Source organism: Hibiscus syriacus, unplaced genomic scaffold (genome assembly GCF_006381635.1).
Source record: "Hibiscus syriacus cultivar Baekdansim isolate YM2019G1 unplaced genomic scaffold, ASM638163v2 tig00014862_pilon, whole genome shotgun sequence".
In the NCBI taxonomy this organism is placed as follows: domain Eukaryota; kingdom Viridiplantae; phylum Streptophyta; class Magnoliopsida; order Malvales; family Malvaceae; genus Hibiscus; species Hibiscus syriacus.
The window spans coordinates 409544-425568 of NW_024062338.1; positions in this window are offsets into that span (position 1 = coordinate 409544).

Sequence of the window (16025 nt, forward strand, 5' to 3'; positions counted from 1 at the left end):
CTGTAAGTCAGCAAAATTGGCCTCAACATCCTCTTTTCTTTTTCACATGAGCTCAAATTGCTTCTTATAGAATCCATTATCGAGGTCTAACATGAAATTCTCCTGCTTAAGAGCTTTACAATATGCTTCCTTTCTGGCAATTTCGACTTCATATTCACTCTTCAGTATTTCCAACTCAGACGGTACATATCTTAATTGTGTTTCTACAGGAATAACTTGCTCACGATCCATTAAGGGAATAACATCATTCTTCCTTACAGCTCTCCATGCCACATAATCTGGTGTTAACATAACATCGCCTGCTACCATATTGGTTTGAAAGGTTGACTTCCATGCATCTGACATTAAACGGGCGGGTTTCTTGTAGTGATCTCCATTTTATACAAATTCATATTTACTCAGACCTGAAGTAGCTGGGACGAATTGACGTGCCCCAAATTGCCTTAGTATCATTAGTGGAGCATAACCTAGTCCACCCCCATAACCCTAATAAGGTTATCCAATCAGAATCCCCACATTTGTACAATACATCGACAAAAACTAACCAAGGGACGCGCCACACTATATCATGATCTTGTAGGCTTTTGAAGAGTGAAACCCAATCTTTCCTGGTGAGATGCTCTGGCCATTCTTTGGTGAGGAAATCTTTTAAGGGTGAATAGGCAGTAGAAAACCGATGACTGTACTCTCGATCAATCTTCCAGAAGTGGCTACGTATCCAAACAGTAAGAAACTGTACACACCCGGTGAAGCGGCTACTCTATGCTCTTCTGCAACTGCTAAGCGCTTTGAATGTCTCTGTCAAAACCGCAGGAACATGATTCATCTTCCTTTCCAAACGCTCGAATAAATCGAATACAGCGGATTCTACATGACAAAGAACTTTCAGGAAAATCACTAAACTATAAATCCCCAAATCGAACATCTCCATGCTCTTCTCGATATCGTTATACTTGACAATAAGTTCTTTAAGGCACGACCAAGGGAAACAATCGGACTCTCCTTTCTTTTGGATTCGGTCAGCAACCCACTTCTCACCCATTCCTGTAATCTTTGCAAGTTTATTTTTGAAGGATTGCACTCTTGTGGCATTTGCGTAGATTCGGTCCAAGTGTACCGTCTCGAAATTAAACAAGGATGTGTACTCTTCTAACGTGGGAGTCATGTTTTCCTTGTTGAAAGTGAATCAACTATACGCTGGATTCCAAAACTGGATAAGAGCTTTGATCAGGGGTTTATTTACTTTCACGTACAACAAAAGGGCTATGTAACCATATTTTTGCCAAAAAGCATACTTCACATCAGAATTCTAACTCTCCCAAATTTCACGTAACTCTTACAGATTGTTTTGCTTTAGACTGACCGGAGCAACCTCTGGTAGTACCGATATATAGTCTTTAGTCAAGCTATCGTCTTTCTTTCTCTGAGTTTTCTCAGACCACGACCTCACTTCCGCATTCTTTATTTCTGTTGAGTTAATCGAATGACGAAATTGGCCAAGAGGAGGGTGAATTGGCAATAAAAATTTTGTGGAAGCTTTTGCAGAAAATTGAAAGTAATTGCACAGCGATTTACAGTGGTTCGACTTTCTCAAACAAAGTCTACGTCCACTACCTTAGCTATCCACACTAAGGATTTTCCAACAAATTCACTAATTTGTTCTTTCTTTTGAGGCCAAAGAGATAACCTTACAATTCCCTCAAGAGTATACCCCAACTCTTGAGAACACTCTTTTCTCAAAGAGAAGATTACAAATTTGCAAACTTACAAGAAAACCTCACATGGTAAGATGTTTGCACAATTCTAGAACAAAGAAAAGAACACTCAAAGATGAATACAATTGAGCACAAAAAGTATTCTTGAAAGCAAAATGAATATTGAATGAAAATAGGCTTTGAAATGCTCAAACTTGAGGTTTGATGCTTTCTCTTTGATTCTCTCTTGATTCTAGTTGCTTGATATTTCTTGTTGTTGATCAATGGCTTCTAAGCTTGCTTAAATACACCTTGGATCACTTCTGAACGTTGGGGATAATTAGAGAAGATATTATAGCCGTTTTAGTGTGAAAACATTTAATAAAACAGCTTGGAGCATGGGGGGAATCGGTTCCCTCTCATAGGGAATCGGTTCCCTAAGTGTAAAATTCAAATATTTCGACCGTTGAACAGGGAGGAATCGGTACCCCCTAGGGGGGAATCGGTTCCCTCCGAGCATTCTGGAAATCTCGGAGCCAAACCATTCAGGGGGGAATCGGTTCCCTCTGAGTAATCTGGAATTTTTGGCTTTGAATTGGTTCGAAATACTTTGTAAAATTATTTTGAAATTGTTTTATGATTAAAACTTAATTTTACACTTAAGTAAGGATCAAAAATGATTTCTGAAATATTTGGAGTAATGTTTTGATATTCGAATAGTTATATCGAATATACTTAGAAAATCATTTGGAAAATCTTAAAATTCATTTAACTTAATTTGTTATATCGAAATATTAAAATGTTTCAACAATCTCCCCCTTTTTGATATAACAAAACATTTTAGTAATTTTAAGATTTTTGAAATCAAGTTTTGAAATTACTCCCCCTTACTTTAACACTTCTTCAATTTATCATGTAAAACATTTAACACTTATTCTTCTCCCCCTTTTTGTTAAATCAAAAAGACATTGTAAAACAAGGTTTTGAAAATCATTTAGCCAATTGATTTATTAATTATAAGCTTAAGCTGCTAAGATCACAATCAAAAGAGAGGTTAGCCATTAGTTTCATAAATCAATATTCATAAATAATGTGATATGACAAAATTGGTCATATTGCTAATGATAATGTAAATGATGCAAAAATGAATAAAACACACCAAACATATAAGTTCACACCATTCATAAATCCAAAATCCAACAATCCACAAAATCAAACAATTCAAAATGTTGAAACAATATTCATTTTGTTCAAAGTTTTAAAGATAAACATAAAATTAAGCATCCGGATTGGTAGGAGGAAAACGGGCTCGCATAGCGGCCATCTCGTGTGTGAGTTCATTGATACGAGCGTTGGTTGATTCATTGTTTGCACGCATCTCCCGAAGAATCTCTAATTGTTGAGCTCCCATTGTGGATAAATGAGACTCTATAGAGGAAAAGCGCGAGTCCATGGTAGCGTATCGGAAATCGAATGTCTCCATAAAGGATTGAAAATATGGAGGCATTTGATGCGTTTGTTGTGCTTGCTCCTCGGGCTGCTCTTCGGGTTGTTCAGGTTCTTCTTCAGCTTCATCAATATCCCTCATTAATTGTTCAAACTCGGGATCTTCGTCAGCCTCGGGTGGAGCTTGTGAAGAACTAGCCCCCGGAGTAGAAGAACGAACCCATTCACCGGTTTCTTTGTCCTTTACCCATCCCGCTCTCGTTAAGGAAAGAAGATTTATTTGTTTCTTAAGAGGAAAAACGGCATCTAGACCGACTCTAAGCCCAGCTTTGGAAAACAGATTACTCAAAAAGCAACCGTAAACTAGAGATGAACAGTGTTTCTTGTTAGGAACAAGATTTACGGTTTTAACAATTTCAGCAAAAATAATCTGAGGTAGGTTAATTTTAATACGATTTTCAAAACAATGTAACCACCAAAGATCCAAAGCTCTAAGAGTAGAATAACGACCTCCGGATGGTCGAAACCACCAAGAAATCATTAGATGAAGAAAACGCTCATGTAGGTCTAAGACACTCGCACTATCTCTTCTTTTATAACGAGAACCTAAGATTTGTTTTTCATTCGAAATACCATCATTATCTAATCCAAATGTATTGGCTATATATGCCGGGTCAATATATAAGAATTGTCCTAGAAGGTAGGAACGAATTCCTATGGTTTCGGTTTCAGCTTGGTTTTTAACACATACGGCATTAGAGTAGAATATACGAACAAGTTGATGGTAAACGATGGGTTCAAGATCAAATAGTTTATCAAAATTCCATTCTTGTAAAATGGGAAGATATTTAAAATCGATAGCTAACATAGCTTGACGAGAAGGAATACGTTCTTCCCGGATTTTGTAAGAATCGAAATATTGATAATACCAAAATCGGTGATTTCTAGATCCAGGATGATTAAAACACGAATTTTGAATAGTCAAGTTAGGATCAGTGGGATTGGGATTAGAAATTGGAATAGAAAGAGGATTTGGAGGTGGATTTGGTTGACGACTAGAACGACAAGATGAAGACCTAGGACGTTTAGGATTTGACATGGTGAAGGAAATCGGAATAGATATAATAACCTGCAATTTTAAAACAAGTGTATGCAATTCAATTAATCCCAAAACTCAAATGAGTCCTCAATATTTCAAGATTCTCTGAATCAATCCTAATGGGCAAAGTTTTTGAAAAACTTTTGAAAAATATGGTTTTGAGAAACAATATATGTATTGTTTTTTCATAACAACAACATAATTTAATCAAAACACAATAATTTGAAAAATAACATTTTTTATTATTATTTCGAAAATTTAAAAAAAATTGAAAAATTCTTGTGTTTTTGATGAAATTAGTTGTAACATCTAGTTTCTAATCACTAAATAATCAATGCCCGATCACTATTTCAACCTAGAACTAATTGAAACTAATCCTATGTTCAAAAATAATGAAAATAAAGAGTTTAGAAAAATTTACCTTGAAAGATGAAGATTGAGGGGATTTAGATGTTGTTTGCACGATTTTAATGATTCCAACAGGTTTAGAAGATGATTTATGAAGTAAATTCCGATTAATATTGTTGATTTGAGGCAAAAAATGGAGATTTGAGAGATTTAGAGGGGAGAAACGGTGAAGAGAGAGGAAGAGGGTTTTTGAGAGTTTGGGGTTGTTCTGCCCGATTTTAGCAGAACCCCAGGGGGGTATCGATTCCCCTGTGGGGGGAATCGGTTCCCCTTCAAATGGGGAATCGGTTCCCTCAGGGGGGGATCGATTCCCTATACACCAAAATGCTAAAATCCGATTTTTTAAGCACAAAATGCTAAATTAATCTTTTCTAGTGGTATTGGCAACTCATATATCAAACATTAATTATGTTCAAATAATTAAATTAATCTTTAATTGATTTTTGAACATAAAATTAATTTTCATTAAGAATCACAAACTCCCCCTAACTAATAGCAAGAATGCAATCAAAAATTATTATTATAAGCATTTTTCAAGATTTATTAAAAGTGCTAAAATTATTTTAAACACTAAGTGAAGATAGGTTGGTCAAACCTAATTCTCTCCTAAGTGTCCAAAATCTTTCCTTGTCTAAGGGTTTTGTAAAGATATCCGCTAATTGGTGCAAAGTATCAACAAATTCTAGAACTACATCTTCCTTAGTGACATGGTCTCTAATGAAGTGATGTCTTATTTCAATGTGCTTAGTTCTAGAGTGTTGGATGGGATTTTTAGTGAGACAAATAGCACTAGTATTGTCACACTTGATAGGAATAGTACCTACTTCAATTCCATAATCAAAAAGTTGTTGTTTCATCCATAAAACTTGTGCATAACAACTACCAGCTGAAATGTATTCGGCTTCAGTGGTAGATAATGCAACACAATTTTGTTTCTTTGAAAACCAAGAAATCAGCATATTTCCAAGGAATTGGCAAGTACCGGAGGTGCTTTTTCTATCTAATTTGCATCCTCCATAATCCGCATCAGAAAAAGCATGCAAGCTAAAGCTAGAGTCTCTAGGATACCAAAGTCCTAAACTAGGAGTGTCCTTAAGGTATCTAAAGATTCTCTTAACAGCTAGTAAATGTGATTCCTTAGGACATAATTGAAATCTAGCACATAAGCAAACACTAAACATAATGTCCGGTCTACTTGCAGTTAGATAAAGCAAAGAGCCAATCATTGGCCTATATAATTTAACATCTACACATTTACCTCCTTCATCTAAGTCAAGCTTTGTTGAAGAGCTCATTGGAGTGTTATGAGGTTTCCCATTTTCCAGTCCAAACTTCTTGAGCATATCTTTGACGTACTTAGCTTGATTAATGAAGATGCCATCTTTTCTTTGCTTGATTTGGAGTCCCAAGAAAAATGAGAGCTCCCCCATCATGCTCATCTCAAACTCACTTTGCATTAGCTTAGAAAATTCTTGACAAAGAACATCATTAGTAGAACCAAATATTATATCATCAACATAAATTTGAACTACTAATAAATCTTTACCTTTTCTCTTTAAAAACAATGTAGTGTCAACCTTTCCTTTTAAAAAACCTTTTTCAATTAAAAAATTTGACAATCTTTCATACCAAGCTCTAAGAGCTTGTTTTAAACCATAAAGAGCTTTTTTCAATTTTAAAACATGATCCGGAAAATTTGAATCTTCAAAACCTGGAGGTTGTTCCACGTACACTTCTTCTTTTATAAAACCATTTAAAAATGCACTTTTAACATCCATTTGATATAATTTAAATTCATTGAAACATGCAAATGCTAATAACATTCTAATTGCTTCCATCCTAGCTACGGGAGCGTATGTTTCATCATAGTCTATGCCTTCTTCTTGAGTATAGCCTTGAGCAACAAGTCTAGCCTTGTTCCTCACTATATTACCACTTTCATCAAGTTTATTTCTAAAAACCCATCTAGTACCTACAGTAGATTTATTACTAGGCCTTTCAACTAATGTCCATACTTTACTTCTCTCAAATTGATTTAATTCTTCTTGCATAGCCATAACCAATGTTCATCTTTTAATGCTTCTTTGATGTTCTTAGGCTCTATGCATGAAATAAATGCAACATAATTACAGATATTTCTAAGAGAAGATCGAGTAGTTACCCCTTTTGATGGATCACCTATAATTTCACCATCCTTGACATAGTTGTACTCTCTTGGAAAAGATACTTCCCTTTCTTCAATGGTTGGATTCTCGAGGGGATCATGAGTTTCCTCATCTTTTGTTTCTTCCTTTGATGATGATTCTCCAACGTCATGTCTAATGTCATTTGCTTGTAAAATACCTACATCATCATTAACAGAAGAATCCTTCCTCGAAAGGGGATTATCATCGAAAACAACATGTATAGACTCTTCTACAACTAAAGTTCTTTTATTAAATACACGATAAGCTTTAGAATTTAAGGAATAACCCAGAAAAATTCCTTCATCACTTTTAGCATCAAATTTACCAAGATTTTCTTTACCGTTGTTTAAAACAAAACATTTACATCCAAAAGGATGAAAATAGCTAATGTTAGGCTTTTTATTTTTGAGAATTTCATATGGAGTTTTCTTTAAAATTGGCCTAATCATTACTCGATTTACAACATAACAAGCGGTATTTGTGGCTTCCGCCCAAAAATATTTTGGCAAATTATTTTCACAAAGCATGGTTCTAGCCATTTCTTCTAAAGTTCGATTTTTCCTCTCAACAACTCCATTTTGTTGAGGGGTTCTAGGTGCTGAAAAATTGTGGCTAATACCATTAGAATTACAAAACTCAATAAATCCAAGATTTTCAAATTCAGTTCCATGATCACTTCTAACACTAGTGATAGAGTAACTTTTTTTCATTTTGGATTATTTTTGAAAATGTGATGAAATTTTCTAATGCTTCATCTTTAGTACTTAAGAATAGAACCCAAGTGTATCTAGAATAGTCATCTACCAAGACAAATGCATATTGTTTTCCTCCCAAGCTAGTAGTTCTAGTTGGCCCAAAAAGATCTAAATGGATCAATTGTAATACTCTACTAGTTGATACATCATTAATAGATTTAAAAGAAACCCCGTTTTTGTTTTCCTTTAGCACATGCATCACAGATTTTATCATTATCAAATTTAAGCTTAGGCAACCCTCGAACTAAATCACCTTGAATTAACCGTTGCAAAACACTCATACTAGCATGACCTAGTCTCCTATGCCATAACCAACTATCATGCTCATCCTTAGCAACTAGGCATAAATTAGTCATATCAATAGAATCTAAATGCACCATGTAAATGTTTCCTATTCTATGACCAACAAGCATAATCCGATTAGATGCAATGTCAATGACTTTACAACCATTAATTTCAAATAAGACATTGAATCCTTTATCGCATAATTGACTAATACTCAATAGATTATGCTTTAATCCATTCACATATAAAACATTCTTAATTTGTATGGAAGAGGTATTACCTATTGTACCAATACCTTCAATGTGACCTTTTGAATTGTCTCCAAAAGTCACTTCTCCTCCATTTTTGGCGTTAAGCTCAATGAACCGGCTTTTGTATCCTGTCATATGTCTTGAGCATCCACTATCAAGATACCATGAGTTTGAATTTGTTTCCCGTGCCTTGTAGCAATGCTCCTTTCCCTACAAACATAGATTAATTTTTGATTTTTGGTACCCAAATTCTTTTGGGTCCATATTCATTAGTTTCCAAAATCCTAGTCCCTTTAGGTATCCATTTGTGTAGGATATTTTTATCTTTAGTAGTAATGAGTTCTTTAGGAACCCACACACTTCTAATGATTTTTCCATTAGAGGTTCTTTGGGGACCTCTATGATTGTAGTTTCTAAAACTTTTTCTAACAAAGTTGGATTTTGAATTTTCACCTTTTTCAAAATGTTTTGTTCCAACTTTATCAAAAGAAGTTTTAAGATCATCAATTTTCTTTTGATGATCATCATTGATCTTTGAAAGTAAATTTTGCAAATCTAAATTTTTCTTTTAAAACTCTTCTAGTTTGATTTGCAAATTTTTGATTTTACTTTCAAGATCGTTGTTGGTTTTGGATATGAGTTTGTTTTCATTTTTCAATTTTGAAACATCATTTTTATATTTTAAAAACAATTTATCATAATCCGAAGCCAACCCATTGTACTCCTCAAATAACTCATCATAAGATAAATCATCAAAATCGGATGAGTTAGAGGTTACCTTAGAATCTTCCCCGAATGCCATCAAGCACAAGTTTGCTACTTCTTGCTCCTCTTCATCGGAACCTTCTTCATCGCTCCATGTAGCCACATGAGCCTTGTGCTTATTCTTTGATTGACCCTTTTTCTTCAATTGTGGGCAATCATATTTGACATGCCCCGGCTTTTTGCATTCATAGTAAATGATTGGGTCCTTCTCTTTTGGTTCATTTTTGAGGCCTTCGTTTCGTTTGAATTTTCTTCCTTGGTAAGGTCTCATCATTTTTCGGAACCGTTTGGCAAACAATGCCATTTCCTCGTCATCATCATCATCATTAGAATCACTCTCATCTTTTTTGGATTTGAGAGCAACTCCAATGTTTTTCTTCTTCTCCTTCTCCTTTGGTGTCTCTTCAACTTTATCAAGGTCCACCTCATCTTCAAGCATCATCTCATGAGTGAGGAGTGAACCGATAAGTTCTTCAAGAGTTAAGGACGATAGGTCCTTAGACTCGATGATTGCCATCTTCTTTGATTGCCATGATTTTGGGAGGGAGTAGACTAACTTCCTTACAAGCTTTTCATTTGAGATGATCTCTCCATATGATTTGAGACCATTGACAATCGTTGAAAATCTATCCGTCATAGCTTTGATGTCTTCATTTGGTTTCATCCTGAAATTTTCATAGCTATGCGTTAGAATACTAATTTTTGATTTCTTTACCTCATCGGTACCTTCATGTGTGACTTGAAGCTTGTCCCATATTTCTTTGGCGGTTGTACACGATGAAACTCTTCCGTATTCATCTGGTCCAAGAGCACAAAAGATAATATGGATGGCTTTGGAGTTGAGCTGGAACATTTTTGTATCTCCTTCACTCCACAACCTTGGATGAGTGATAGGCTTAATGTATCCTTCTTCTACGGCATTCCATGCTCCCATGTCACTTGCTTGAATGAAGTACATCATTTTATTCTTCCAATAGGCGTAGTTAGCTCCATTGAAGAAAGGAGGCTTGTTGACGGGCATCGAATCGAGACCGGAGTCGAAGTTTGAAGTGGAGGCCATTGATGACTTGGTAATCGATGTAACTCTTCCCGGATCGACTCAAGAGGCGATTAAACCTTCAAATGAGTTAGGCTCTGATGCCAATTGTTGAGTTAATCGAATGACGAAATTGGCCAAGAGGGGGGTGAATTGGCAATAAAAATTTTGTGGAAGCTTTTGCAGAAAATTGAAAGTAATTGCACAGCGATTTACAGTGGTTCGACTTTCTCAAACAAAGTCTACGTCCACTACCTTAGCTATCCACACTAAGGATTTTCCAACAAATTCACTAATTTGTTCTTTCTTTTGAGGCCAAAGAGATAACCTTACAATTCCCTCAAGAGTATACCCCAACTCTTGAGAACACTCTTTTCTCAAGAGAAGATTACAAATTTGCAAACTTACAAGAAAACCTCACAAGGTAAGATGTTTGCACAATTCTAGAACAAAGAAAAGAACACTCAAAGATGAATACAATTGAGCACAAAAAGTGTTCTTGAAAGCAAAATGAATATTGAATGAAAATGGGCTTTGAAATGCTCAAACTTGAGGTTTGATGCTTTCTCTTTGATTCTCTCTTGATTCTAGTTGCTTGATATTTCTTGTTGTTGATCAATGGCTTCTAAGCTTGCTTAAATACACCTTGGATCACTTCTGAACGTTGGAGATAATTAGAGAAGATATTATAGCCGTTTTAGTGTGAAAACATTTAATAAAACAGCTTGGAGCGTGGGGGGAATCGGTTCCCTCTCATAGGGAATCGGTTCCCTAAGTGTAAAATTCAAATATTTCGACCGTTGAACAGGGGGAATCGGTACCCCCTAGGGGGGAATCGGTTCCCTCCGAGCATTCTGGAAATCTCGGAGCCAAACCATTCAGGGGGAATCGGTTCCTCCTATGGGGGGAATCGGTTCCCTCTGAGTAATCTGGAATTTTTGGCTTTGAATTGGTTCGAAATACTTTGTAAAATTATTTTGAAATTGTTTTATGATTAAAACTTAATTTTACACTTAAGTAAGGATCAAAAATGATTTTTGAAATATTTGGAGTAATGTTTTGATATTCGAATAGTTATATCGAATATACTTAGAAAATCATTTGGAAAATCTTAAAATTCATTTAACTTAATTTGTTATATCGAAATATTAAAATGTTTCAACAATTTCCTTGTTATGAAAGCTCCTGTCCATTTTATGATCGCCTTCTACTTTGATGACCACTTCGTGAACCAACATCTTTCTTCATGAATGATAATGCAATGCAACAATAATAAATAAAACACAGAAACATGAACAAAAATAAAACTGTGTTAGTATATACAATGAATAATCGAAGAATATAAAATAAACAACAATATGATAAATAAAGATAGAAAATATATACATCCTAAACCTTATCCACATGACATCTACCCAACATGATATCTACTCACAAAAAATCCTAACCATATTTTTTTCTAGTTCACAGGCTTTGTACGAAAATATAAAATCTAACCGCATGCTTTTCTAGTTCTTATACTTCTTGCAAAAATAAATTCGAGGAAAAGGTTAGAATGAGTTTCTCCTTTGTGTCTGCGGACAGAGATTCAGCATAAGACGGACAGAGTTTTTGTATCACTAACAGGGTCCTTGAACTGTCCTTTGCTGATGCCCTTTTGGGCTTGCCAAACCCTCGACCCTTACCCATTATAGGCTTAAACGGGTCAAGTTAAATTCGAGACGATACATTTCCTTATGTCCATGCGAGGAAACTATATGTTTCGCTCATAAACATAAGGCATGTACCCCATATGATTTATTGCTAAAGCTCATGCGGAGAAAAGTAATTTTTCTCACGTAAGCGTAGCGTTCACCTCTACTTAATGGTAGAGAGCACAGTTAGAAGGCTCTAAATATATAAAGGTTATAGCGAGAGTGGGGGAAAACTCATAATCCTTTGTCTCGATCCAAGAAAAACAACAAACTAAAGTGAATGTCAGAAAATTGGAACATGTAAATCACACGTTAGTACAAACTATTTATTTGTTAACCAAATCACCAATTAAAATGCAAACATGAAATTTAAAACAAACAAGGGATCAAAAACCAAATTAAAACAAACTTATAACTTTCATTTTCAAAGACAATTAATTAATCGGCTATCGGTCTGACTCTCTAAAAAAATCCCCTAGTGGAGTCGCCAAGCCGTCGAAACGATTTTTTTAAAAAGAGCGAGATTTTGAAAACCACATCATTTTTTTAATTTTCCGTTTAATTGATTGATTTTAATTAAAAAGTAAATGCGATTTTAGAAAACCTCTCGTTTCAAAATTTTGGAAATTCCTTTAGAAAAAAAATATAGTTCGAGGAGTCGCCACCAACCTTTGATTAGGGTGTGATTAGGCACCCAAAAACATTTTTGTCATTTTAAATAAAAATTAATTTTAATTAAAACAATAAATTGAGGTATGCGTTACCAGAAAATGAGTTCGGGAGTCAGTTACGTGTGGGGAAGGATTAGCACCCCCATAGCACCCTAAATCGGTACCTACTCGATTAGTTAATGTCTTTGCAATGAATTTTACAAATTTGAATTTAATTTGATTTTTGATCCCCAACAAAACAATAACATACAAATTTTACAGTATTCAAAAGCACCAAAATAGATTAAAATTATCTAGCCTTTAGAAAGATAAAGAATATTCAATTATTTAAAAATATCGAGACCAGATCTTAAATGAGGTATAACAACCTTTTCTCGATAAATTTAAATAACTGAATATTTCTTTTTCTTCTATTCCCAAATTTTAAAGTGATGAATCAATTTTTAGGCACTAATGGGATACACTTTTAATTTAAAATTGTTAAAAGCGGACCTCTAATGAGTTAAGGCAGCCCACTTAAAACAATTTTAAATTAAAAGGGTATTATCTTTAATCCAATTATGTAAAAATATTGAGTTATGCATATGAGGTTAACATGCGAAAACTAATTAAATAATGTCACACATTTGAAAAAAATATTTAAGTCTAAAATACACATATAACTATACCCTAAAAAACTTATTAAAATTATACTAACATGTAATCAATATTTTTTTTATGCTAAATCAATTAATAACTATAAATATAATACTAATCTTATTTACCTAAAGTTGAAAATAACATTTAAGATATAATATATACATGCTAATCACGTTAACCAAACTCAACATCAAGTTTAAGGCAATGGTCTAGCTTTTTCAAGGGAGATATGGGAAAGCTCCAAAAGAGTTAGGTTTTGCATTATTATATATAAGTTGCCAAATAGGTTAAACAATAATTATAAATTTAAAATCACCAATACCTAACACGACTAAAATCATTTTTATTACAAATCTTTTATTCCTGAATAATATTCAACTTAATTTATAAATTATTAAAATCTAAGGGATTAAATCTAATATTTACCCTGAATATATTTAAATACTAGTAGGGACTAAATATAATAAAATAAAAACATACATGCTAAACTACAAAAATTAAATATATATATATATATACATATTAAAAAATGATTAAATTTAAATAAACACAAAATTACGTACTAATTAAAAACTAAGTCAGGGACTTAAATAAAAACATGCATAAAAATAAGGGATTAACCCGTAAATAGCCCAACAACATTACATCTAAAAATAAAACTGGAAAATACTGAAATCAGGACAAACAAGAATGGACAAATTTTAAAACTAACCCCTCAGGTGACTAATTTACAAAAGGACGCCTAAGTCTTGGGGACTATAAACTAATTTACCCTTCGGCTTCAGTGACTAAAATTTAATTTACCCAAAAAATCAATTTAAAACCTAAATATAACTAAACACAAACTAAACTCACGCACATAAAACACCCACACAGCAATATAGCCCCTTTCTTCCCCTCTTCTTCATCTCTTCGTTTTTCTCGACCGAGAGCCATAGAGGCTCACCTCAACGCCACAAATAGGCCACCAACGGTGATGGCCAAATCTCTCAGACCGCCTTGCCAGCCCAACCACTGCACTATGGTGGCCAAACTTACTAGTTACCTAACCCGAATGAGGAGCTCAAAAGCCCAACAGTTAAAAACTGATGAAACCCCTCATCCGACCACCGTTCTTCTACAACCCTCGATGAAGCCCGATGAAGAACGAAAACAAACCCTAAGGATTAACGACTATTCTCTCTTTTCCTCTTCCCATGGCCGAAGGCCTTTTCTCAAAAGCCACGGCCAACAACCCCACGGTGGTTTCTACACTAGGGCTGTAAATGAGACGAGACAGATCGCGAGCTACTCGAGATCGACTCGGTCAAGGCTCGATAAATACTCGGATCGAATGGACTCGAGTCGAGCTCGAGCTCGACTCGAATTCTTAACGAGCCGAAACGAGCTACTTGATACTCGACTCGAAAAGCTCGTGAGCAGCTCGAAAATATAATATATTAAGATTTTATTTTTTAAAAAAAATAAATTATTAATAATATTAACATTTATGTGTTGATTGTTTTAAAAAAATACAGTAAGATTTTCATGTATTTAAGGTTCATGTTCGAGTTTGAGTTTAAAACTTCAATCTAGTTAAGTTTAAGATTTATTTTTTCATTTCGAGCCTTTTCGAGCTGCTCACGAGCTTCATTTCAGGATTTTCGAGTTCGATTCGAGCTTAAAAATTTTAATCTCGCGAGTTTTCGAGTCGAGTCGAGCTCCATTTCAGAGTTTTCGAGTCGAGTCGAGCTCAGCAATACTCGAGCTCGACTCGGCTCGTTTACACCCCTTTTATACACTATTCTCCAACCACTAGATAACGCTCGGTTTCCAGTTCTAGTGACGCTCCCTCTCTACTCCAGTGAAGTCTCAAACACCGCAAGGTAAATTAATCTCTCATTTCTATTTCGTTTTTATTTTAAAACCCCAACCGATTAGAGCTAACTCAAATACATGATAGGCAAGGCTTTAATCAACCCCAACACCTCAGCTACACACATACCCGAAGGTAAACCCAACCTCTCTCACTTTCTTTTTGGTTTCACTATTAATTTATAAACATGTAAAAAAACAAGAAATCAATGCTGAAAACAAGAATAAAATGTGAATTGAAAATAAATTAGAATAAACCTCATGTATTGATTTTTTTTATTTTGAAAATGGAAGGGAACCCCTCTTACAAAGCTTGATTGCTCTTATGATTTCAAAGAAGAGACCCCTTGTACTGTAAAAATAACCCCTCTCTGTGTTCGTGAGTTTTTTACGTTGATTTCTGGTCGTTGTGGAGCACTCTGTTGTTGTTGATTTTTTCTCTTGCTTGCCTCCTCCCCTTGTTTGAATCCCCTGGTGTATTTATATTTGCTGAATAGTGGTTATTCCACTGTTGTCCGAATAATGGTAGGGTAACACACTGATTTTCTGCGATTTGGTTTTAAAATATGTTTAGTGGATGTTTGGTTTGGTGGATTTTTTAGTGGATGATAATGTTTTTATTTTTTCTGTTGATGGATGATGACTCGGTGATGATGATAGTGGCCTCGCGTACTGCTCGGAGTGGATTCGTTCAGTGGCTCGTGGGTGATGGCATGCACGTCGATGGATCTAGAAGAACTGTTGGCGGCTGGCTATTTTAGGGTTTTAATACCCTAGTTGAACGGGTCATCTCCTAGATCGGTTCGAGTCTCATTCGGGTCGGCTCTGGATCAAGTCCTCTTCCGGGTCGAATCTGGTGCTGGGTTGCTGATTTGGGTCTTGTAAATTTGGGCTCCAGGATTTTATTTTGGGCTTTGTAATTAGGTCACTAATATTGGACTTTGATTATTTGACTGATAGGCCTGCAAGCATTATGTAATAAAATTAATAATAATAATAATATATAATTATTGATAACTCATTAAATTTTAATAAAAGATTAATTATTGATAAGTCATTAAATTTTTTTATATTTATTTAATAAGGACAATTTAATCAGTAGTGTGAATTGGTGTGTCATATTAGTGGTATGTTTCGATGTGCGACGCTTGCTCTAGACTCATTCTGTGTATGATTATCAATCTTTTAATATATCAATTAAATTATTTAACTATTTGAATGAAGTATCGTTGACATTTGACG